Source organism: Protopterus annectens, chromosome 10.part0 (genome assembly GCF_019279795.1).
Source record: "Protopterus annectens isolate FY-2018-M chromosome 10.part0, PAN1.0, whole genome shotgun sequence".
Lineage (NCBI taxonomy): Eukaryota > Metazoa > Chordata > Ceratodontiformes > Protopteridae > Protopterus > Protopterus annectens.
In genome coordinates this window covers 724,110,940-724,135,703 of record NC_056744.1, presented here as the reverse complement: position 1 = coordinate 724,135,703, position 24,764 = coordinate 724,110,940, and the positions used below count along the sequence as shown (strand labels likewise).

At 36.2% G+C, this 24,764-nt stretch overlaps 1 protein-coding gene across 5 annotated transcripts in view; it reads right to left on the bottom strand.

The window, feature by feature from the left end:
• ATG4C (autophagy related 4C cysteine peptidase) overlaps positions 1 to 24,192 on the bottom strand; it is a 1,631,044-nt gene extending 1,606,852 nt beyond the window's left edge. For 3 of the 5 annotated variants that reach the window (XM_044085548.1, XM_044085549.1, XM_044085547.1), the window contains exon 1: positions 24,065 to 24,191. The gene's annotated coding sequence lies outside the window, so the exon portion shown is untranslated. Of the gene's footprint in view, positions 1 to 24,064 lie in introns of all 5 variants that reach the window. The other 2 variants (XM_044085551.1, XM_044085550.1) reach the window with 2 other exon arrangements.
• Between the last annotated feature and the right edge of the window lie 572 nt (positions 24,193 to 24,764).

Sequence of the window (24,764 nt, the reverse complement as noted above, 5' to 3'; positions counted from 1 at the left end):
TGTGTTCCACTGAATAGGATGGATGGCAGCTGTGAAGATAGGCTGGAGCTTAAGGCTAAATGTCTCCGTTCCACCTAGCTTGAATGAACATGTGTCTATCAATTCTGTTTTAAAAATATGTGGCACCAAAATTAGATAAATGGAGTGAAAGAGTTAGTTATTTGTTTACACTAATTTAAGATTTTTAAATATATTTTCGTGCATTTACATTTGATTTTGTGACATCATTTCTTGTAGTAGGAATTGTGTAAGTTGTGATTTTACTTAGTCTTCTATAACTGTGGGGTGAAAATGCTTAAAGTTGTATTAAACATTTTTTATTACTATTATTAATTATTCTGATAACTGAACCTACATTTGACTTAGATTGGTTGCTCTTACTTCTTACTTGAAGAGTTAGTTAGCATTAGATACACTGAGGCATTGTAGGTACTGGCTCATGTTTACTGATAACCCTTTATTCCTAGAGGTTTCTAATTCAACCTCTGACAGATGTAATTATCTACTCAGTCTTCTCCTAACATCAGTAAACAGAAACCTATCATCTTCATCATCATCATCATCATCGTATCAACAACCCCCTTTTCCCATTTTTGTACATGGGGTTAGGGTGTTGCATCAACTGTTGCAATCTCTCTCAATTCAATGCCACATTCCTACCTTCAACAGTCAAGTCTGATGATTAGGCCTTCTCTCACACAATCCATCCATTTCTTCACAGCATACCCTCATTTTCTCTTCCCTTCTTCCTGTCTGTCCCAAATTTTCTTCACCATACCGTCTTCTGCTTCCTGATCATATGCCCATCCCACCATAATCTTCGCTCTTTGACCTTCTCTACACTCGGAGCTACTTGGGTTTCTGCTCTGATGCCCTGATTTCTTTGTCTTTCCCAAACTGCACATCCTGCTGTCTATCGCAGCCATTTCATCCACATCACCTTTAGCTTCCTCAACTGCTCACCTTTCATTGCCCATGTTTCTGTACCATACAGTACCAGTCACACCACTATTTTACACACCTTTCTTTTCATCATCTTTGGCATTCTTCTGTCACATACTACCCCAACATTATTTGCCAGTTGGCTGCAACCCCTCTGAATGAAGAGGTGAAAGCTTGAATCAAACTTCCATTTTCCTCAACCACCCCTCCCACATACTCGAAGATGTTAACCTTTTCCACTATTTTTCTATCTCAATTGCTTCTGATTTTCCCCATTTGTTGACATTACAACTGTCTTATTTATACTCAGTTTCATACTGTGTGCTTTCAGTTTTGCATTACATTATCCTGTCATTTGCTGAAGTTCTTGTTAACAGTTTGCCTTTAATACAACATTGAGCACATAGAGAAACTTTGTTTATCTGTCCCCTCTGACCTACCACTACACCTACTTATGCTGAGACTGACAAAATAATCCTTGCCTATGCTTCTCATGAATCTATGTTGAAGACCTCAGACATTTAGGAATACTCTAATTTCTTACAGTCACATCCACATCTATACAAGCCTCCACAGACCATCACAAAAACTGCAAGTCAGAGACCCCAAGTCGCACAGAGATGCTTCAAATCTTAGTGCTTACTACAGGTGATTCTATTGTCAGGCTCACTGATTCCATATTCACCAGACTAAATAAGGAGAGATTTACAGCTAGTTTTCTCCTTGGTGCTATGATCAGGAATATTACAAGACCCCTCAGGAATCTTTAGCATCCTAAAATAAGACTGACCCAAGTGGAGGCAAGTGACTTAAGGCACTACAAAGGAAAATGCAACAAGATGCAACTAAGCTTGCCAACTATGTCTACGGAAGGTAAACCACGAGTACCGAGAAGTATTCTTCTCTTACCAAGAATGATACTCAACTTAGAAGTAAAAAAATGGCTACAATGATTAGCATGCTAACTGAAGTCATTGTACTGGATCCAGTGTGCGTCTACCCAGGAACAGATAATCAGCAGGCTCTCCTGCTGTGCAAGGGATAGCCTGCAGCTATTTTCACAAGACTAACGTACTGGATGAAAACTTTCTTTACCCAGAGTGTAGTTTTTAGGCAATGTTCAACTCATGAGCATATCCACCTTGCGAATCCCAATCTGAACAATATTAAAGCTGCTCTGCCTATCAACAAGAGCTTAAACAACAAAAGATCTGATATTCAGTGCTAACATAACCTTGAAGGCATCCATATTTGTGCAGTTACTGACACTTTCAGAACAATGTCCTCCTTGCCAGAATACTGCACCTACCATGAATTCAGAATTACTGAGACCTGTACATGTATATCAATATTTATCATGAAACCTATTGTCTTGCATCAAAGTTTGCACAAGACCAATGCACAACTTACAGAGGTCCAAGTATATCTCAAAAAAATCAATCACCACAGCACATCCAACTCAGGTCCTCTTCTATGCCCCCTTCAGATCACACTTTGTATCTAATCAGTTTGAAAAGCTACCCATTAAACCAAATATCCTCATTATTGATGAATTTAAATTACGTCTCAAATACATCCAGAGTGTCCTTGATTTGGTAAATAACACCTTAGTATTCCCAGCCCCACCATGGGTGTAAACCTCCTGGATCTCAACCTTACCAAATGTTCTCCTTCCTGTCCTTTTTAGCTGTTCAAAAACCAATACAATCTTAAAGTTAAAGCAAATGAATATCTTTGAAATGTTTGAAAATGCTGGAGATAACAAATACAAGACTCTGGCTTTTTAAAACAAGTCCCATGGTTATCTTTAACTTTCACCTAGGATATCACAAACTCAGGCAGACAGGATGAAAAGTTTAGAATCTTATCTGAAGGATGGCACCAGAGTACAGCACCTGTCATGGAACACCTGATGTAGGAACAGACCCCACACCATTTCAACCTTCCTCAAAATGTACCTGTTGAGCTACTGGCAGTACAGATAAGCACACAATGTGCTAGAGTGCTAGAGCTTTTTTTTTTCTATCTGCATTCACATGCATTGTTTCTTTCTCTCTTACATTTGTTTGCAAGTTGAAAAATCTGCACACTTTGCCAGGCTATTCTGCAGCGTTATGTCTTCATTACTTCACAACAAGCATAGGGTACAAAAACAAAATCTGGTAACTACTGAGATGGGCTTAAATTTTTAAAAATTAAATCTAATGTCCTTTTTTAATTATTCTATTACAATGTGACTCTGTTGCTCCATCCTAGAAAATGATCTTTACAGTACAACCAAGAACTCCCCCCACCAAAAAAAAACTCAAGTTTCTCACAGAAAGCAAACTTACTATCATGAAATGCTTATACAGTTCCGTACTCAGACTAGGGAAGCAATTGCAGCCACTGAAATGTGCACACAATACAGGGTGTAAATGACAAAGGGATACAAACATAGGGTTATGTGAAGCTTTTCAGGTTTACACAAATAGCAAATGCTTTTTCTTTCTCTCTAACTTAAGAAGGAACATAAAAGGATGACTGTTAAGAATAACAGTCCAACATATTCAACAAATGCATATGCAGGACATCCACTTTAGTTTGTCAAACTGATTCTTGGACTTTCCTAGGGTACAACAATGCCATACCATGTAATTGCTTAAAAACTATATGCTACATTCTGCTGGTTATGCTGTTCCATCAGTGTGGCTGCTAACAGGTTACCACAAGGTATATAAGTGTTGCCTGGAACAGTCTCTGGTTCTTGTGGTCCTGCACAAAACAGTACTTGCACTGAAAAATGAATAAATGCTATACCATGCTGCACATTCATTAATTCACTCAAATTAACATACCTATACCTGTATATATATATATATATATATATATATATATATATATATATATGGTACTTGCATATTATCGCAACCAGATTTTCTACCTGGCAAAACTTGTCATGTGTGGACGTAAGTACTGATTTTAATGGTAAAAGGGTTGTTTCAAGTACTACTTATTACTGTCTTACATTGTGTATCACTCAGGAAGATGAATAACCGACAAATGTATTTATTGGGGACGTACATTTACACAGATTCACTGCAGTCTAGATGTTGTTTACAATTCCAAATCATGCGTTGCTACTTACACATTACAAACTGTTGTCTTGCTGACTATTCTACCATGTGTTACAGTCTTCCTACTAAGGGATGCATAATGCACCTTCTGTGGCTTGTTATTAATAGACAGTGCCATTCATTTTTTCACCATTGCTTTGCCATTGTGTTATATTGAAATTTGCAACATTTCCCCTTGGACGTGGATTCACGGACTCGACTCTGCATTGCTTACAGAATGCATGAACAAAGTAACAGTCATCACGTGTATTATAACTGCTATTTATTCAGTTTTCTGCATACTGTTTGGTTTGTAAAACGTTTTCTTTCCAAGGTGTGCAGTAAACATGTCAAAACACGTAATAAATAAACAGGTCCTTCTACAGTGGAGCCAAAAGCAGCAGGCATCTTTATTGCATTTTTCCGTAAGTTAGGGCGAGGACAGATGGTAGCCACGACAAGGAATTTTGCCATTACTCCTCTTTCAATGTCACAAGCTAGGCGAAAGAATAATAATCAAGAGTTTTTACAGCCCTTTTCGGGTAAAGATAAGTTCACGAAAACCTTACAAATTACATGAGGTTAGCAAAGTGGTTGCGACACATGAGTTTTGCCAGGTAGAAAATCTGGTTGCGTTAATATGCAAGTACTATATATATATATATATATATATATATATATATATATATATATATATATATATATATATATATATATGGGTATATGTGTGCATGTGTGTGTGTGTATATTTTATCACTTCACCTGTATGTGGTAATGGAAACTACATATTTATGGTAGGCAAAGCCTAGATGGCAAACAGATAGGCAGCATCTTTTAGAGCTCCATAAAACAGTACCAGAAAACAGGGGAAAAAAAATTATTTTCATTAAAAAACATCAAGGAACTTAAGAACTACAACTCTATCAAATTTCAAGAAATGTCATCGCATTTTTCCTGTCAAAATATACTGGAGAACATCACAACTGTATGGTAATGGCCAGCTTAAAGAATTCTCACTCAGAAACTACTCTGAAGAAAGAGAGATTCAACTGATGTCTTCCACATTACATGAACTGTCTTTGAAAATGGATAGATTTACTGATAATTTGGAAAGTCTTAAGGAAAACTGTCAAAAGCAAACAGATGTATTAAAAGAAATATTACAGCAACAACAAAATAAATTACTTGATATGGAGATATCACTAAATGACATAGATGGGAGACTCAAAAAAGAGGAAAATCAGACAGAATTCTTGCTACACCAAAATTAACTGGCTAATCAACAAAGTAGATGACCTAGAGAACAGAGAAAGGAGAACTAACATAAGAATATTTGGTCTTCCAGAAAAAACTGAGGTTGAAGACATCATCACCTTTTTGAACTCCTGGCTTCCTGAAGTGCTTGATTTAAAAGAAGGACTATCAAATGGAATAGAGAGAGCTCACAGAGCTATAGGAAAATCTATCCCCTCTTCACCAAAAGCACCACCAAGATCAATTGTGGCAAAGTTTCTCTCTTTTTTGGATAAAGAACTCATACTAAAATCAGCTTGGAGGAAAAATCCCATTATATATAAACAGAGTCAGATTAGATTTGATAATGACTATTCTGCAAAAGTCCTAGATTTAAGGAAAAAACATGGCCATTAGTGAAACTTCTCAAGCAAAACACAATAAAAGCTCAAATGGTTTATCTCAAGCAAAACACAATAAAAGCTCAAATGGTTTATCCTACTAAAATCAGAATTTTCTACTCAAATGACTGGAGAACCTTTAACAACATCGAAGAAGCTTCCATCTTCATCAAGAATAACAGTGTCATTTCAATTCCTGAAGAAATGGACTGGTCTGTATCAACCAATCTGAAAAGATCCCCAGAGAAAAATACTTGGTCTGATGTAAGGAAAAAAAAACAAAGAACTGATCCTAAAACCATGCAGTCCTCCAAATCTCTCGAAGAATCAACAAAGATAAAGACTTCTGGACTTGATTTAAAAAGTATGTATTTTATCTATTACATTGCATATTTACACTGTGACCTTTATGCTTTTGCTTAATTTATACTTTCTATAATATATCTAGCACAAGTCTGGTAATTATTCCTAACAATGAAAAATGTATATATAATTAATGTGACATTTAGAAACAGTTAATTTCCCTTCATAGCAAATGAGGAACACCAGACTCAAAAGATACTTTTACATCTTTTTTTAAGTCATATATTATAAGTGAACACAGTAAACATCTTCACAAATGCTTTCTTATTACTGTGATTCTTCAAATTTCACACTCAAAAGGGTTACTTTTATGGTACTTGTACTAGTCCTTTCACAAATCAACACACATCACCATAAAAGCTTTTAAATAATTGAAACTGCTTTAAAGTACTGCATTATGTTATCTCCTATATGCCTTGGTTATCTAGTTTTAAATTCAAGTAACGTTTAAACCTATTCAATATAGTATAAGTTGATTGTAAATTTAATTTTATCTAAAAACTAATTATTTTTCTTGATATAGACACTGTTAATTTAACGGGAAATGCTGACATTTCATATTTCAATGGTTTCCTATGTACGCACATGCATGCATCTTTTTTTTTTTAATTTGAGCGCTTATAGTTAACCTAGCGCTATTTCGCAAAGTTATTATTCAATGGCGCCAATTTCAAACAGCATTTCACTTCGGCGTCATTGTATTTAATGTAGAAAAGAACTATTCACATACTGTGGTTGCACACTCAAGATTCCACACTTTATGTTATTGAGCCTCTCAAGAAGTAGCTACAATTGTTTACCCTTGTGCACAAGTTCTTATTATTGCACGTATTTATGCATATATACTGTGGAATGGAAGACGATCAGTTCTTGGTGGTTATGTTGTTGGAATGACCCTGATTAGTTATTCACAGTTTCTTGGATCAAGACTTGGTACATTTAAAGACAGCACAAGTCAGGGCGCACTAAGTAGCATGGTTTGACAGATCCATCTCTGGATAGGAAATTAGAAAAAAAAAAAGAGCCTTTAAAGGAACACATCTTAGCATTTGTAAAGCTTCTTTAAGTGTAACTTTAGGTGGCATTGCATTACTGAACATTAGACTCTGGATATAGGACTAAAATTTTAAATACAGAAAGTGTAATCATATAAGAAACATACGCCCCATTAAATCATTCTGTATCTCCTACTCTTTAAATTTTATTACCACAAACCCTACCCAAAGGACCTTTGTTCTTTACTATGGAGCCTTTATAATTTGTTTCTCAGACACATTTTGGTGCTACCATGCAAGGTATTTGTTCACATTTTATTTGTAATGCTATTCTATGGTTCTTACATTACAGTTGAAAGTACTACGTAAACTGGCCCTGATCTGCAGACTAGCAGTGTAGTTAATGTGAGGCAAAGAGTGCAGCCACCCAGGATTTAAGATGCTGGAGGCAAAAACCCCAATTTATTAATTTTATTTTTATATTTTATCTCACAATGAGAATGAAGGCATGATTTGGTCCTGTAGATGAATGAGAGGTGTTAAAAATCGCAGAACGGCCTGTGTTTTGCCTTCATTTACAGTAACAGAGTGAGACATGGATATTACACGTCTACTCCGTAGGAGAGAGGGAGGAATAAAAGATCATAGAAGGGCATTTATTACCTTCGCATAGAGCATGAGAATATGACATGGACATTGCACTTCTACTCTTTGGGAGAGGAGGGAGGAATGTAAAATCATAGAATGGCCGTTTTATTTGTTTTGTTTTTTCCCCTTTCTTTGTTCTAAAGTAAATAATTAGGATTGGCACAGATTTGGAGTTACTCTTCAGGAGAGAATGGAAGAGTACAAATTCCTTTAAAAACCTTATAAGATTTTATTTGCACACCAAATAATATAAGCAGAAATTCTTATGAATACTTTCATTCTCTTGTCATTTAAGAGATGCAATCAGTATATCGAGACAGATAACTAAGTTTCTGAAATCACTCAACTCACATAATTAGGGTATAGCTGCTTGATTTTTTTATGGTTCTAGCAGGATACTGTTGAGAGTGGTTTCTTTTTTCTATTTTTGGGCACCTAATATTGCTGGCAATGGGTGTGTGAATATGCTTCACATATTGAGTTTCTCAGTGAGCGAGAAGGTGACTGGAAATTTTTCATTTCTTAACTCGCAGATAATGCATGTACTGTGCTGCTACGCCTTGTGGTCTTCTTATTAATTAAAAAACATTCAAGTATCATTGGAGATGACTGAGTGGGTAGGAAGGGAGAAGAAGCCATTGTACTCCATAAACCTTCCATCTCTAGTATTCAGAAAAAGATTTATTAAAGGGAAAAAAAGAAAGGAATCTGATAAGCAGATACACATCACTCATTTACATGTTCCAAAGACATCTTTCAAAGGGAAAGTTCATGCTAAACATCCTAAACTCTACACTTACATGACTATAGGCTTTTTATAGTTGTTCAATTTGGCATATTACTAATAGATTTTGAGATAAATTGCTGTTATTTAAGAGTGCTTAATTGCAAAACATCATAGTTTTGACTTTGGCTACAAAATTTGTCAATTTAACATTCTAATTTTTCAGTCCACTGTCACTACTTCTATGGAAATAGCCTAGAGCTAACAAAAATTATAAAATATGCTTCTGCTCAACAAAATACAATATCATTGGCTTTCTCATGTTCTGCCCGTACCAAGTCTATGTAGACAAATTTGTAACATGTTTCTTTTTTTTTTTTCAGAATTCATACCCTACTTTTCCTTTATGGACTTGTCAACATATTCTGTTATTTTAATTGTTATTCATTGAGTCATTGTCCTATACATATAAAAGTTCATGTTTTGAACTGACTGGTATATCAAAGATGTAGTACTTAAATCAGAAAATGATTTTAACTAAGTTGAGGAAATATGTTTGTAAGAAATGATTTACAGTTGTAACTGCATAATTTTAATTCTCTCCTGTACCTCTCTTTTCCCATGGAACTCTGCTATGTGGTGGAAGTGAGGCTCTCTTATAGATGCTATGAGGCATCAATTATGGCAGTACAAAGACTCTGTAGACCGAATAAGTAACATTGTTAGCCTTGTGCAAGCGTACTGCTCAGTACTATTGACAGTATGCTGCTCCCAGTAATTACAGAATACCAAAGGAAATCAGTCTGTCAATTCAGTGTATGTGAAATGTTATATAGCATACTAGGTCATCTGTAATTGCATAGTGAGCCCTTCTGGAGTAATATCTATTTTTGGTGCTCACATTTCCAATGTCTAAAGTATATTCTGTTTCATGAAAACAGGGATAAACTCTGTGCATTTGGCAGCTGCTTTTATTTAAGCAAGTGATATAGTACCTTGTAGCTAGAGACTGTTCAAATGAGAAAGGAGAACTTGGGTTACATTTTTTTTATTAGAGTACAGGGAGAGGTAAAATTTGATATATTGAACACTATTTCTAATTCATGCTCTGGCAAGTATAACCTAACAGACATATATACAGCCTTCTAATGTATTTATGAAAATATTTATTAAGCAGAACAAATGAGTCATTTCTTATTATCTAACTATTTCATAGTTTCTCTCAAATTTTGAGATAAAATTCATATAAGTATATAGCATGTTGCTTCTGAACAATAACCCTGGGAAACAGCGTGAGATATTAAAATACGTAATGCAGTATGTTAATATACATATCTCTCCGATTGTTTATAGGAAAAGTAAGGCAAGTTGAAATTGCATAATATTGCAGAACTGATTTTCTTATTATGAATACAAGTTCTGCAAAACTGTTTCAACTTGAATTAATACCAAGCTACAAATAAATCCCTTTACTGTCATTTCTTAACATATGTATCTAAGATTCACACTCTTCATTTCCATTAAATTACTTTGTTTGCAATAACAAATTCCACAAATGTTAATATATGTTTTTACACTTTAAATATTAGTTTATTATTATAACATTTTAGGTTTAGGAACTTGAGTCCAGATCTGCATTAAAGTTATTTGGAAATACAAAAAATAATCTTTGTGAAACATACTAATATTTAAGTATGTGCTGCTTTATATTAGTTCTCATTTTTCAATTATTCTGTGTAACTGAATATCAAATGATGTACAATTGAAGAAATAATCATATTACTTAATATTTTCAAATATTAACTTAGCGTCAATATTTCATCTGCAAATTGTAGTTTAATAGCACTTGACTAGTGATCTATTCACTTCTCTCTGTCTTATAATATGAACTAATGTCTTTTTTTTTAAATAGATTTTCTGGTGGAATATATTGTTTTCTACTTCATTGTGGAATAAACAGATGTCTATTTATTGAAAGGAAGAAGGTGTCATTGGCTTGTTGGTACGTGGTTTGTAATTTTTTTTTGTTTGTAATGAACTTCTCTCTTTAAATAATAGCAATTATTTTTCTTTACACTACTTTCAAAATTTTACCATTAATTTTTTGATATACTTTGTTTTATCTCCAGAATTTATAAATCGGAGCTCTGTAACATTCACTTTTCTTTAATTTTCATCTAGATATGAAGGTTAATCTGGTTAAACTATTTTGTTTTTCCAGATTAGGAGTGTATTTCACTCCATGTTTGTTTGAGGGACTTTTAGAGTCACTGTTTACATATTCCATTTCCATGTAGTATTTCTCTTTACTTACTCTTCATTTCCTTCTTGGCCTCAATATTTGTTAAATGTTTTTTTAGGAAACATCAACTACACACTAAAATATAACTCTTGCAAGAATGTTACACAGATTTTGTCTAAACGCAAATGCTATACACCCTTGTCTACTACAAATACATTATAAATTTAAACACACAAGATGGATTTAACTCTACCACATCAATGTATTAAATAATCCAAGGAAAAGGTCCAATCTACTAAAATATCGAAAACTAAATAAAGCGCAAGTGGCATTCCTACAGGAAACTCACTTTAAAACAAATGATAAGCATATATGGAATCCAAATGAATATTTAAAAATATCTAATTCTTTCTATAATAAAAAAAACTAGAGGAGTCTTAATACTATGGAAAAAATGTTACTAACCCTCAAATAATCTATAATTATGAAGATAAAGAAGGACTTTTAGCTATTGTAATATTAACATTTTCTAACAGAACCTGGACACTAGTAAACTTATACTGGTTTCCTGGCATTGGAGTGGGAACAATTAAAAAACACATAGACCATATTAATAGAGTATCCAAAGGTAATCTGATAACAGGAGGCAACTTTAATTGTATCCTGGACAACTCTGAGACTACTAACATTCAATCTACCCCATAGGGAAATCTCACAAGAAATGGACTGATAATTTAAATCTAATTGATACGTTTAGTTTCACAGAGAACAAATCTTTACTATTCTCACAGTGACCATATATTTAATACCCAAACTAGAATTGATAAAAACTTTGTATCTCAAGATTTGAGAATGAAAATAAATAAATTCTCCATAATTCCTTGTCCCCTGTCTGATCACAGTTCACTTATTCTTAAACTTCAAATAGATTTTAAGAGATTAAGTTTCACAAAAAGAATCCCAACTTGTATTACCAAATTGAAACAATTCAAACCATGGCTTGAATCACAAATACAATTCTTCATAGATACTAATTATACAGAGGATATAAATATAGTTATTCTATGGGATACTTTAAAGGCACACTTATATGGTAAAAATTATAACATGGTTTAATAATAAAACAAAAGAATGGGAATCTGAATTAACAAATATCCAAAAGCAAATTATCGAAACTAAATTCCAATGAATCCTTCAACTCAATTACTAAAAAAAAAAAAAAAAAAAAAAAAAGAAAGAAATTGGGGAATTAAATAAATACAATGAAATCGTAACACACAAGACCAATATGGCTCTAGAAAAATTAAAACTTGATTCTTTTTCTGTGTCACCAAAACACTTGCATAACCTAGTTTTGAGAATAAAAAGACAACACTCTGAAAACAACAATATAAATATATATTATTTATTTAAATAGTTTATTTACTTTAGATTGACCTACGTTTCTTAGCTCCAGTGGTTCTGCTGACATCCATTTTGCCTTCTTAATCTTCTTTATATTTTGAATATTTTTCACATCACTTCCTAGACAAGATCACAAATTGCTGTGGCATACTACAGCTTGTATCAAGGCATGCTGACTAAAGATTATCTCTGACTTTTAGTGTAACAATGTCATGTATGAAGCCATGAATGAAGTCAGCATGTGGTATGGTTGGAACTGTGTACTAGTTTGTACTTATGACAGCTCTTCTGCATATGTTACCATGCACCAGCCTAGCCTTCAGTGAGCAATGACATTTTTCCAAAACATCAGGCAAAGAATGACAGTGGATAATAAGCTTCCATTCATATATTACTTCATATCAGTCTTCTGTACTGTACTTCATGTTTCTGAATCTCACCAAAAGAGAATGGAGAGACTTTAAAGACGCATTAGAGTCTAAAACAGCTAGCAAATGCAGAATGTTCCAGATTCCATGAAATAAATCCAATGAGGATTGAATGTATTCTTAAGCATATGAAAGAACTGTGCAGATTTCTTAAGCACTGCCAAATGGACAGTCTCTGGTAGATGTACTTAAGAGAGATTTTTCTGTGACATACATTGCAAAAACACAGAAAATATACTGCATTCCAAGGATAATGTGACACTTTAAACATCACAGTATCACTATACCTAGGAGTAAAGGAAGCATTCCATGAAATGGCAATCTCAGACTTACTATATACAAGTCCGTTTTTTCGGCCATTCATTCTCCGTGTTTTGGGACTCGCTCTAGCGGGTCCTGACATTTCAAATGGTTACCTAAATGAGACATTATTGGGTCACTCTGGAAGTTATAGATATGACACTTAAAACAGAGCAAAATGCAGGAGCTGCTTTGTGCATTTTTATCAGATGTATGAAACTTATTTTCACACATGCCACTACATAAATCAGAAGTATATCTGCCTATGAAATATGAAGGTAAAATACATTACTTTAACTTGGATGTAAATGCTACAAGAGGATAAGCATTGGTTGGTACAGACTAGATAAAAGAAACTGAAGATAGCATTTAACACGCTAAGGGGCAAAGAATGACAAACAAAATAACTGAACTAGAACCAACTGTTAATTCAAAATTCCATAAAGCCAGGGCAATGCCCTATGCTACAACACCAGAATTAGCAAAACAAAACAAAAAAATACATGCGGTGGTAAATATTGCAGTGTTATCCAAAGTAAAGTGATAGTAATAGGCTACAACCATAGTGCTACTGCTTAAGAAATGCAGGAGAGGGGGAAGGGCATCTGTTCAGATTTCAAAGCCACCATTAACCTTGGGTAAACAACTGCAAGATATCCCTTTCCAAGAACTGTATATATCTTTGCATCCATATCAGGGATCAGTTTACGGAAATGTACTTGTCACAAGCATATTAAGAAATGAATATGGATACCCAAAGCACCAGAATTTTGAACAATTAGTTAGGGGTAGGATTTATTATGTCCTTGAACCAATTTTCCAAAGCCTTTGCGGTATCAGACTCTGTGGGCAACTTATTTCTCTGGCTGAGAGGTCATCTCTGTAACCTATTTTGATACAGAGGTGTTCTGGGTTTCCTCGGCTTTAGTTTCATAGATCCAAGTGAACAGGGAGGTGCAGGGTGCTTCCACTGGCAGAACTGGCTGTCTGAATATGTTTGTTTTTTTTTTAGTTAGGCATTTATCCATCTGTGAAGATTTCAGACTTGCATTGGAGGTTGATGTGCAGCAATCTATCCCTGCTGGGGAGTGGGCTGCTTTTGAACTACTTCCAATATATGCCACTAAAGCTAGGTACTGAAGGATTTTGGATAGCAATGTCTAAATGCTTTTTTTATACCCCACCTGCCTCTCCAGTGTGTTTTCCCAGGTCTCAGATGTGTGTTGGATATGCAAGACATTGGCAAAGGGGGACTGTTGGCAAAGGGGGACTGTTGGCACAAGTTTTGAGAATGCCTGGGCCTTCCTCTCTTCAAGCTACAACTCCAAGAAACTGTAGATAGGCAGACATCTCCCTTTGACTCCTACGCTTTTGTTATGTGGATTAGCTATGGAAAGCTGATGGTTTCAGTCTGGACTACTCTAAATACAACTTTGTACTAGCAGAAAGTGTATAATGAGAAACTGAAAACAGAGAGTCTCCCCAACATTTAGGGAGTTGAAGACTCTTCTAAAAGAATTATTGGTCCTGGAAAATATGGTGATAAACCACTGGGACAGGTAGATACATGGTAGTTGTACAAGAGAGAAAAGTTAACACCAAATGGTAGCTACTAGAAAAATTTTTCCAAAATTTAGTTAGAAACAATGGTCTTGCATTATATAACAAAGTGTTCTCTTTACTGGATTAGTTTATTCAGCCCATCAACTGTATTAACAAGCTCTGTACAGTGTGATATGCTTGTGGCTGTCTCCACTAATGTGGCTATTTTACTCTACAATGATACAAATAAAGTTGTGTTTCTTGGAAAAAAAATAAACATGGAAGAATCTTCTATGAAAATTTCTACAGGTTAATAAGAATAAAGGATTTTTTGAATATAACCAGCTGTTTTCAAGGTTGGTATTTGAACCTGCTTCAATTTAGGAGGGTCTTCAAGACATTCCTAATTTGCTGTGCGTTCAAATGTTATCCTGGTGACACACAAACATGACAAAGAGCATCTTGATAACTTACAAAATAAACAAGGAAAGCTAAAAAGAAAATATAAACTTACAGGAAAGGCTTACTAGACAGACAAAAAACAAAAGAAACTATGAACTTGGAGCAAACTAAGAAATGTGCACTCATCTTTAAGATGAAACTATGGTCCAAAATCAGGAAGAAGGCATGTTTGTTGAGCACCCTTCAGCTTTAAGATCTAGTCTCATGCTACTACATTATCACCAACCATCACAGGACAGCATCTAAAACATTTTTAAAATTTTAAAAGCTGTAATACTCTTCGTTCTGTCATACAGACAAAAAAGTGTGGCAGAGTAAAAAGATCTAATATTTTAAAACCGTTCATTCAGAGGTACACTTTGCTTCTGCCCACTGTCTGTGTGGCATCCCTAAAAGTATTACAGCTTTTGATGCTTCAAAATACTTCTCACTCCTACCCTATTTTTTTGGTTCAGCTAAAGCTCTATGCACTATAAAGCTTAAAAGACTATATAAAAAGTTGACTGGATCACAAATCATACATACTTCATAATATGTTCTCAAAATGGGTTCAAGAAAGTCTCCTTCAGAATGAAGCACTGAACTTTAAGAATCCATTTCTTGAATGCATTAACAAAGTGGCTTCCTACTGAAATGTCAGCACTCAGAATGCTGAGTGCCAAAAAAAAAAAAAGACTGAAAACTTCTTTTTGCAGGGGGACCCCTGCACCCCTCACACCCCTGAACTTATATATACCAGTTCCAAGATTGCCATACCTCAAAGAAAAGGAAATTTTCCAAGAAATGGCATTTTGGACATTATATGTAAGCCCAATCTTTTGATAATTCAGTCTCTGTATTTCTGGACTTACTCTTGCAGATTTCGATAATTCAAACAGTTACCTTAACAAACTGGTTACACTTGGCAATCCAGTCATAAACCTCTGTAATGTTGACACCTGACTGAACTATACAAGTCAAAAGACATGATGGAAGCTGTGCAAAACACACCCAGGCAGCAGAATCCATCCATAACGCCTTTTTCCCCATTTTTGCACATGGGGTCGGAGTGTCACTTCAATAGTGACAATCATCTAGGTCCAATGTTCACACCACTGGCTGGCTAGCTATGCCAGTGTTGTTCCTCCATAGCACACAATTGCATGCACACTCACACCTATGGCCAATCTGGCATGTCCAATCCAACTACTGCATGTCTTTGGTATGCGAGAGAAAACCACAGCATGTGGAGGAAACCCATGCAAACACAGGGAAGGCGTGTAGACTCCGCATAGAAGACATCCCAGCTAAGACTCGAACCAGGGAACCTCTTGCTGAGAGATGCAAGTGCTATCTGTTGCACCATTATGCAACCACCCAGACCCCAGAATATACAACAATTAAAACAATACATGTAAAACTAATAAACTACTATCACAATTATTTGCAGAAAATTTCTGTAGTACTGCATCTACTGGACACTTTGATCTGTAAGAGACCCAAAAAGTAATGGATGCAGTACTGAAAACATGCATTTAGGGAGAAGGAACTAATCACATATGATGGAAAGCTTAGAAATTAGCTTCAGCTTTCTTCTATTGCTAACACCATCCTATTATAACAGCTGCAGGATGGTAAACACACACAGACTCTATGAATTTGTTTTAGCTTCACAAACCAAGTAACAAAACAGTTATAAGGTTTGCCTCTGTTAATAGGTTTACAAAGGTTTCCCTACCTTTGGTTGAGTCTTAATCAGATAAGGTTTCAATTCCAAGAGTATATAACACTGTTGGCAACTCATCTGCTCTCCATGCAGAATCACTGCTGCCATGATTTCTATTTATACATTTAGGAGTTATTCATAGTTTTCTTTTTTCTTCCCTCCATTTTTTACTGCAGTTCAGCAGCCAGGGAGATAGTAAGGAGCTCACACATATAGGGGGTGCAAGAAACTTGCATTTCCCCTGGAAAAAAACACTGTTTTTTTTTTCTTTAGTCTAGTTAAAAATTTTTATTAAAGATTCAGTTAGAAAAAAAAACACACACAGACACACAACAACTAGCTTTGTCTCAATGAGACCTAGAGGAACATATGATACTGAGTAGAGGGAAACAGGCTTGTGCTGAGACTGAAATAGATTCAATTGAATCAGTGCTCTAACCCAGTTAAATTTAAAATAATAAATAAAAATAAACATAGTAGTGCTGATAGGCTGCCCTGACTACCATGTAAACTACTAACCACTGATCCAGTAAAGATGCACTACATTTTAGATTTTACAATTAACTGTGATTTAAGCAACTAACCATGCAAAAAAAAAAAAAAAAAACAACTACACAGGGCTGATACAAGTATATTAATCACTTATAAAAGGACAACAATGAGTAGTCAACTTGTTATACCCAGATTTTGCTGGTAAAATGCACTGCTGTCCATGTGCAAAGGAACTTTTCTACACTGCTGCAGAGCAGTAATTCTGAACACACTCCACTCCCAAGTTCTAGGCCCTAAACGGGAGAAGCACCTGGAGGGGTGCGACTTAACGTCAAGTTTCAAAACTTTTTTTTTCTTTGATTTACATCTTACTTTTCCAACACTCAAAGAAACCTACACTGTCTGTCTTGTACTTGTAAATGTTAAATAGTCCAAAATACATCATCACTGAATGCTATATCCTTAGGAATGTCAAATTCATATTGAGTTTTAGGAGGTGTCTGTTTAAAGTGGAAGGACAGTAACTGTGTTCCTTAGAACAGTAAATTAAAGATCAGACAGGAAAAATATATACTAATCTCAACCTGGAGTATGTAAAAATATTCCCCCTATTCTAAGGTACAGCGATTGTGTAAGTACTACAAAGCAGCAGTGGTGTGTGTGTTTGGGGGGGGGGGGTTCAGCCCCTATGCTTTGGGACACAAAACTGTACATGAAGTATTACAGCCAGTTTGAATTCTCTGTCTTTTTAAGAATCTCACTCATTTCTGAAGTGTCTGGAACTCACAGTACAAGGGCTCATACCAAGAAGGAACATTTCGAGGGCCATTTTGTGAGTCCACATTTCCAGCTACATTAGACGCAAATGAAAGTGGTCTAAAATAATACGTATGGAATCAGTAGCATCTGAAAAGAGAATATTAATATTAAAGACAATATAAGAGAGAAAATTATTGGCTAACAAAATTGTTAGCGATAATAAGTAACAGTTTTCATAAACAGAAAGTAAAACATATAGTAAATCAAAATGAATTAATTTATATCTATCCATCCATCCAGCCATCCATCTGTTCATCCTCGACCCCTTTTCCCATTTTGCACATGGGGTCAGGGTGTCACTTCGGAAATGGCAATCATCTTGAGCCAAGGTTTACACCACCGGGTGGTTAGTCCTGCCGCTGTAGTTCATTCGGACCACTCACGCACAAACTCTCACCTATGACTAATTTAGAGTGACCAATCCACCTACTGCATGTCTTTGGAATGAGGGAGGAAACTGGAGCACCTGGAGGAAACACACGACTGTAGGGAGGGCATGCAGACTCCATACAGAAGGTACCTCGGTCAAGAATCAAAACAGAGAACCTCTTGCTGTGAGGCAACAACACTAACCACTGCACCACTGCAGCCACCTTAATTAATTAATTTATATCAGCATCTCACTATTAAGCCTAGAGTGGGCTACCTGAAAGATCTGTCCAAACATTTATGGAAACTGTGAAAAGTACAAGTCATATGGTAAGCCCTTGCAACACAAATACAAATCTATCTTCCTTTATAATAATGTTACGTTTACAACCACCAAAACTTCACAAGCAATGTTATGCTTGAAAATAAAAGTATGCTTATCAGCTGGCTTAATGAAACTAGACATATACAGTCAATCTCACCAGTCTCAAAAAAATACTATTTTAATGCACAAATAAGTGACCTGTGGCAATTTTACTATATGTTCGCGGATGATGACAACAGACTACAGAACTTGGAAATGACCAGTAACCAAACATGCTCTGAGGACTGTGCCTCTAAATCTGTTATTAATATAAAACATGATACAGCACCAAGATGAACAAACTAGTTTAAAAAAATTTAGTGGACTGATAGTCTGTTGTCAGTTGCCAGTTAGCTAAAAACAGACAAAATATCTGATGAGCAGGATTGTTCTATGGAAGTGACTGCAGAAGCAATGACTATCACTTACTAGTAGCAATATTGAACACAGGAGCAAGGGAATCTGATATCCTACGTAACATCCATTTAGGACACTACCACCACACCTTAAAAAAAAGTTTGACTGTTTACAAGCAGCCAATAAGCAAATTTGACTGCAGTTGCTAAGACAGCTTGTTAACTGTCTGTCAAACTTCTGTTATTTTTAAAAATAGTAACTACCTTTAAAAATAAAGGCATTTGACAGACAGTTCACACGCTGTCTAATAAGCAATCACAAGACCTTAATGACAGCTTGTAAGTTGTCAAACAGTTTACTATGTTTTGGCATCCCCTTCAAAGTGGAGTCTGCACATGTAACCCATTTGTTCAACCCTTCCTATAGCAATGCCCCAACAGACAAAGCTGCACTGCAAAATTAACATATAATAAAATATTCAGCAAAAGAAGAATACGTGGCAGCAAACTTTTCCAAAGGGAAATGAAGAATCAGTTTCATATTCCAACAGAGAAGATCTTCTAGATATTTGACTAGACAGGGATGGCTGACTCCACATCATGTAATATGGGTTGTGATAAAACAGTAACATCCAAAGGACCTATGTAAAGCAAAACTCCAAGCCAAATGGGAGCTCATGACCTATCCAATGTACCTGAGAAGAGTTTGTTCAGAGAGAAAATATATGGGGAAGCACACAAGCATAAAGCACTGCTAATAATAATATTGCTGAGGTATTATGGTGCAGTCTTACTCAGAAATGTGCAAATGTACATAAAATTCATAAAGCAACAATGTTTCGTGCTTAAAATTGCCATACCAATAAAGTCAACCACAATTACAAAGTTTTGCATTGGGACTACACATACACATATAAATAACTTACAACATGAAGTGAAGTCATCCTGCTAATGTTAAAACTAGCATGTGGATATAAAAACTGCATGACCCTCATGAATTTATATGTTAACTCCAAAACTGAATTTGTTCCAAGTTGCAAGGACACTTTTTGCTCCACAACTTGGGCCACAAAGGCAATATTAAACATAGCATATGTGGACAGTTTCAGCAGCTAATCAACCAGCATGTTTTTGGTAGGTAGGATGAAATCAGAACACTAAGAGAGGGGTTGGGTTGGGTTGGGGTAGAGGGACAAGCACAGGCAAGGAGAGCCTGGTACTGTCATGAAAACAATGACTGGAGGTCAGGACTGAAAGCTGAATGCCACAGCTCTGAGAGAGAAATCTTAGCATACTGCTAATCATGTATCGGTCGTTTACCTAGACTAAAAAAGAAAGGAGATATTATGTTCTCAGCTGGCAACAATAACATAACCCTGCAGGCATCACTCTCCTCTTAGTGCAACAATTCTGGATAAAGCCAAAAATTATGTGGGGGACAAAGGCCCCAAATCCGGGCAGATTTTAAACATGGCTCTTATAAGCTTAGAGAGTTTCTAGAATAATGGGTTTTGCATTGGCATGCATTTTCTGAAGGATATGATATCTGAAATGCAAATTTCTCTCATTATTTAGAGATTTTAGTCCTAAATGATTTGCTAGAAAACCACAGATTGTATGTCGAGCAGGCCACAATTTTATATGGTGAAAATGTGGACATTCTGCAAAATTCAAGGCATTTGAGAAGTATGCCTACAAAAGTAAGTAAGGAAAGAACATATGTGAAGCAGTCCTGACTTTAAAGTATTATCATAATGTTATATGCAAATACATGATACACTTCAATAAGTTTTTCTTTAAACAAGTAAGCGATGTTACCACTATTAATTTATACATCAGCACCTAAAACGCAGCAGATTACAATTCCATCCATATATGAAGAAAGCTTACAGTATCAAAAAAAGCCTCACAAACATGGATGCAACATATATTTCATGCTAAATGCACTCTCTTTCCATACATGCTGATTTTGTCCATAGGCTGAGATGGTGGGGATATGCTGTACAACACAGAAGTTGCTAAATGTGCAATGATGTATTCAATAACAGTTTGCATACTCATAGGATCATATGAGGTTATTAGGCTATTGGCCCTGAAGCCCTTATAAGCCTAGCCAAAAGTTTAGCCCATGTTTAGACAATTCAGCACCCGATGCCCCTGTCCAGCAGGAACACAGGTGGAATCCCAGGGGTATATTTTCTGTTTCCTATCCAAGTTGTGCTTAAAAAAGGGGTAAAGAGGGTACTCTGTTTGACATGGAGAGAGAGTCTATTCCATAGATGGGGGAGTCTCTGGGACACAAATTTGTCCTGCCAACAAGTCCTGTTGATGTCACAGACCAGGTTAAGACCGCACATGCGAGTTACTCGAATGAAGCCTGACTTGCGGATATGCAGCAGTCCCATCAAGGTGGGGTCTGTGATCGCCTAATATGCCAGATAGAGGTCACCTCTGAGGAGTTTGTATAAAACTGAGCAGAGGGATAGGGCTTCTAGCCTATCTGTGTATGGTAGATGTTTGAGGCCCTGGATTCTCCTGGTGAGGAACATCTGTGGTCTCTCCAGCTGCTGCACGTGCTTTGCAAGGTACATGCCGAACAGGGTGTTGTACTCAATAATGGGCCTTATAAGGGAAGAATACAAGGATGTTATGACCTCCTTGTTCCTGGATGAGATAGCCTTACTTATGAGGTGGGCCATGTAGAAGGCTCTTCGTACAACGGAAGCAACATGGTGGTCAAAAGTCAGGTTGCTATCAACCTGGGTGCCTAAATCCTTCACGACCAATTACATGCTTAGGACATTGTTATTAATGTGATAATTTGTGGGGACATCACTTCCCCCAAAGGGGATGATGCATTTTTTGGTATTCAGCTTGAGGCCATGTTTCTGGCCTCAGTCATTTGTCTGAGTGAGACCCTCATGGAGGATGTCTACATCACTAGGGAAACTGATGACAATTTATGACTCAAACTTAAGTTCTACTTTTGCATTTTACTATATTCATATGTTAGCTGTTTCATTTTAAAATATTAATATTTACAGTTGTACTATTAATTACATGTTGTTGTGTCTTTCAGCTTTTCCCGGTTAGGGGTCGCCACAGCGGAACTCTGGTCCGCTAATGATTGGCAGTAGATTTTTACGTGCCGAGTTGCCGGCCCTGACACACAACCTTCAACGAAGGTACACCCATTCACGCATGTCTCTATACATAAGACGCTGCAGCTGAGAATCGAACAGGACAACGTCTTACTGTGAGGCGACAACGCTACCGCAGCACTACCACCGCAGTATATACTATTAATTACTGTATTACCTGTTCAAAAGTGATGAATAAAATATATGAAACATATGTACTATTAATTACATGTTTCATATATTTTGTGAATCACTTTTGAACAGGTAATACAGTCCAAACTAAAATGATACCAAAACTGTTTTGAGTGGAATGTGGACAAGAAAAGAAGATGACCACAGCAGTAAAAACACATACACATTAACACATTTCAGTACTTCGTGATTTTTTTAAATAAATGTGCAAAAAGTAATAGAAGTAGCTGCTGTACTGGCATAGTGAAACACAAAGAATGCTAAACAATTTAATATAGAAGAATATCAGTTAGCCGAAGTAGGAGAGTCTGTAAACCAAGCTGAAATTTCCAGTCATTACTGTTTCTATTCAAATGACATATGCATTTGCTTCAACCCTCACAAAGGAGCATGCCACACAGAATAGCACCATTGCCTCACAGCAAACGGTTCCCCGGTTCAATTTTCAGCTGGAGTGCCTTCTGTGTGTAGTCTGCATGTCCTCCCTCTGTTCACGTGGGTTTCCTCTGGCTGCTCCAGCTTTCTCCCACATTCCAAAGACATGCAGTAGATAGACTGGACACTCAAACTAGTCACTGGTGTGAATGTGTAGTATGGCTGAACAGCCATGGCAGGGCTAGCCACCCTAGATGATTGTCACTGAGTGACAGCCCAACCCCATGTGCAAAAAGTATATGACACCTAAACAATAATGTTCAAATGACTTTTTGACTGGTATGTTTTGTCCATTCCTCTGATAATGCCTACCATATACCTTCAAATGAAAATGTACCTTTAATTACAAAATCTATACATAGCAAAAAACAAACGGACGTTTGTGTAAGGGTTGTGGATAGTTAGTGATAATATTTTTTACTGCAGAGACCAATCACTTCTAACTATACCTCGCATATGTGAATATGAAGTATTTGCCATCAACATTTTTAACACCTGGCAATGGCCTGATATCCTGTACAATACTAACATTTTCTAATCACCAGCGCATGGCTGAGGGTGGGGGGGGGGGGAGTCATTCCTCTGTTATTTTCACTTCTCTACTGCTGCGTATAATTATGGCAGAAACTGGATGCAAAATGTTTATGTGGAGAGCTGACCACTCAACCCAAGTCTTGTGACATGATGCTCTTCTCTGTTACAGTCGAGTGTGCGTTTAAATGAAATGGAGTTGATACAGAATGAGAAAAAATAACCATGAAGAGGGAAGTTAAAACACGGAACTATCATGCCAATACAAATGTAGAACAGTGTATGCGAAGCACAAAATAACTAGAAACTTGGCTTGTTTCGTTTATCGTGTTAAAACTCTGCCAGACCTTATAATGCACAGATAACGAGTGTTGATGATGATTTCAACATTTAACTGCGATCCCTTTAGGCGGCAGATGCAAATATAAAACAGTGTAAAGTAAAACGTATTAAAAGTCTAAGCTCAAATGCCAGTTTCCAGTTCAAGTGTGCATTGGGTACAACTGTACAGCACAAAACGTAGCTCTATAAACAAACTGCAGCACAGAAAGTTCAGAAATAACAATGCATGGGCTGCTCAGCTCTGACACAGGAGTCCCAAATTCCTTATGCAATCGTTTCAGTGAACTACAGCTCTAGCTATGTCAAGAGTAACACAATGCGCTTCCAAAATCCACATGTTTAATGAATAATAAACATAACCCTATCAGACTCCAAAGATTTGCTTAAAAGTGCACCTTCAGAGCCTTTCAAATACAGTGTCTACCCTATCAAAGTATATGTTAAACAGATTAAAATTACAGACTAAAATTTCTTTAAAACTTGTTCCTGACACGTTGGTTCACGAATGCCTCTTGCAAATCTGTGTAACAGTAAATTTACCTGTCAATAAGAGCAATCTGCTTTTTAACTGACGATCACAGCAACCACAACTACAAAGACGCTGAGGTAACATTTCCAGGAAGTACTGGTTGCTGTGAATTTTACGTCACGCCGTACATTGCTCCGACTTCTTTTTCACGCCCATAGTTGCACGCAAGAGGGAGGTGTTTCGAGTTTGGACGGGGTGGCAGTATAAAATTTTAGTATTCCAGACTAAAAAGAGTAAGAGAGATTAAAAGACTGATAGATTCAATAATTTCCCGTAGCATTTAGCTAGGCTTGCCACCTGTCCCTCTTTGGGCAGTTGTGTCCTGCAATTTGCAGACTGCAAAGAAATGGAAAAAAATGGCAAAGATTTCAGGACAAACATATTTCCTATATTTTATGTAATAATTGCATAAAACAGTTATCCTGTATCTGAAATACCTAAATGTGATAAGAAGCAGAATAAGCAACTTAAATGCTACAAGAATAAGCTTTTATGTAGGCCAAAAATTGAAATTCTGTCCTTTGTACTGGCCGTGGGTATGTTTTGCCCCGCAAAAATCTGACGTTTGTACCAAAAATGTCCCACTTTGGGAATTTGAAAAGGTGGCAACCCTACATTAGCTGTGTTTAATTTGTTCATCCCGTAGTTACTATAACCAAAGAGCATCAATAAGGCATGTACTCCTTGAAACAACTTATTAGAGTCATTGCA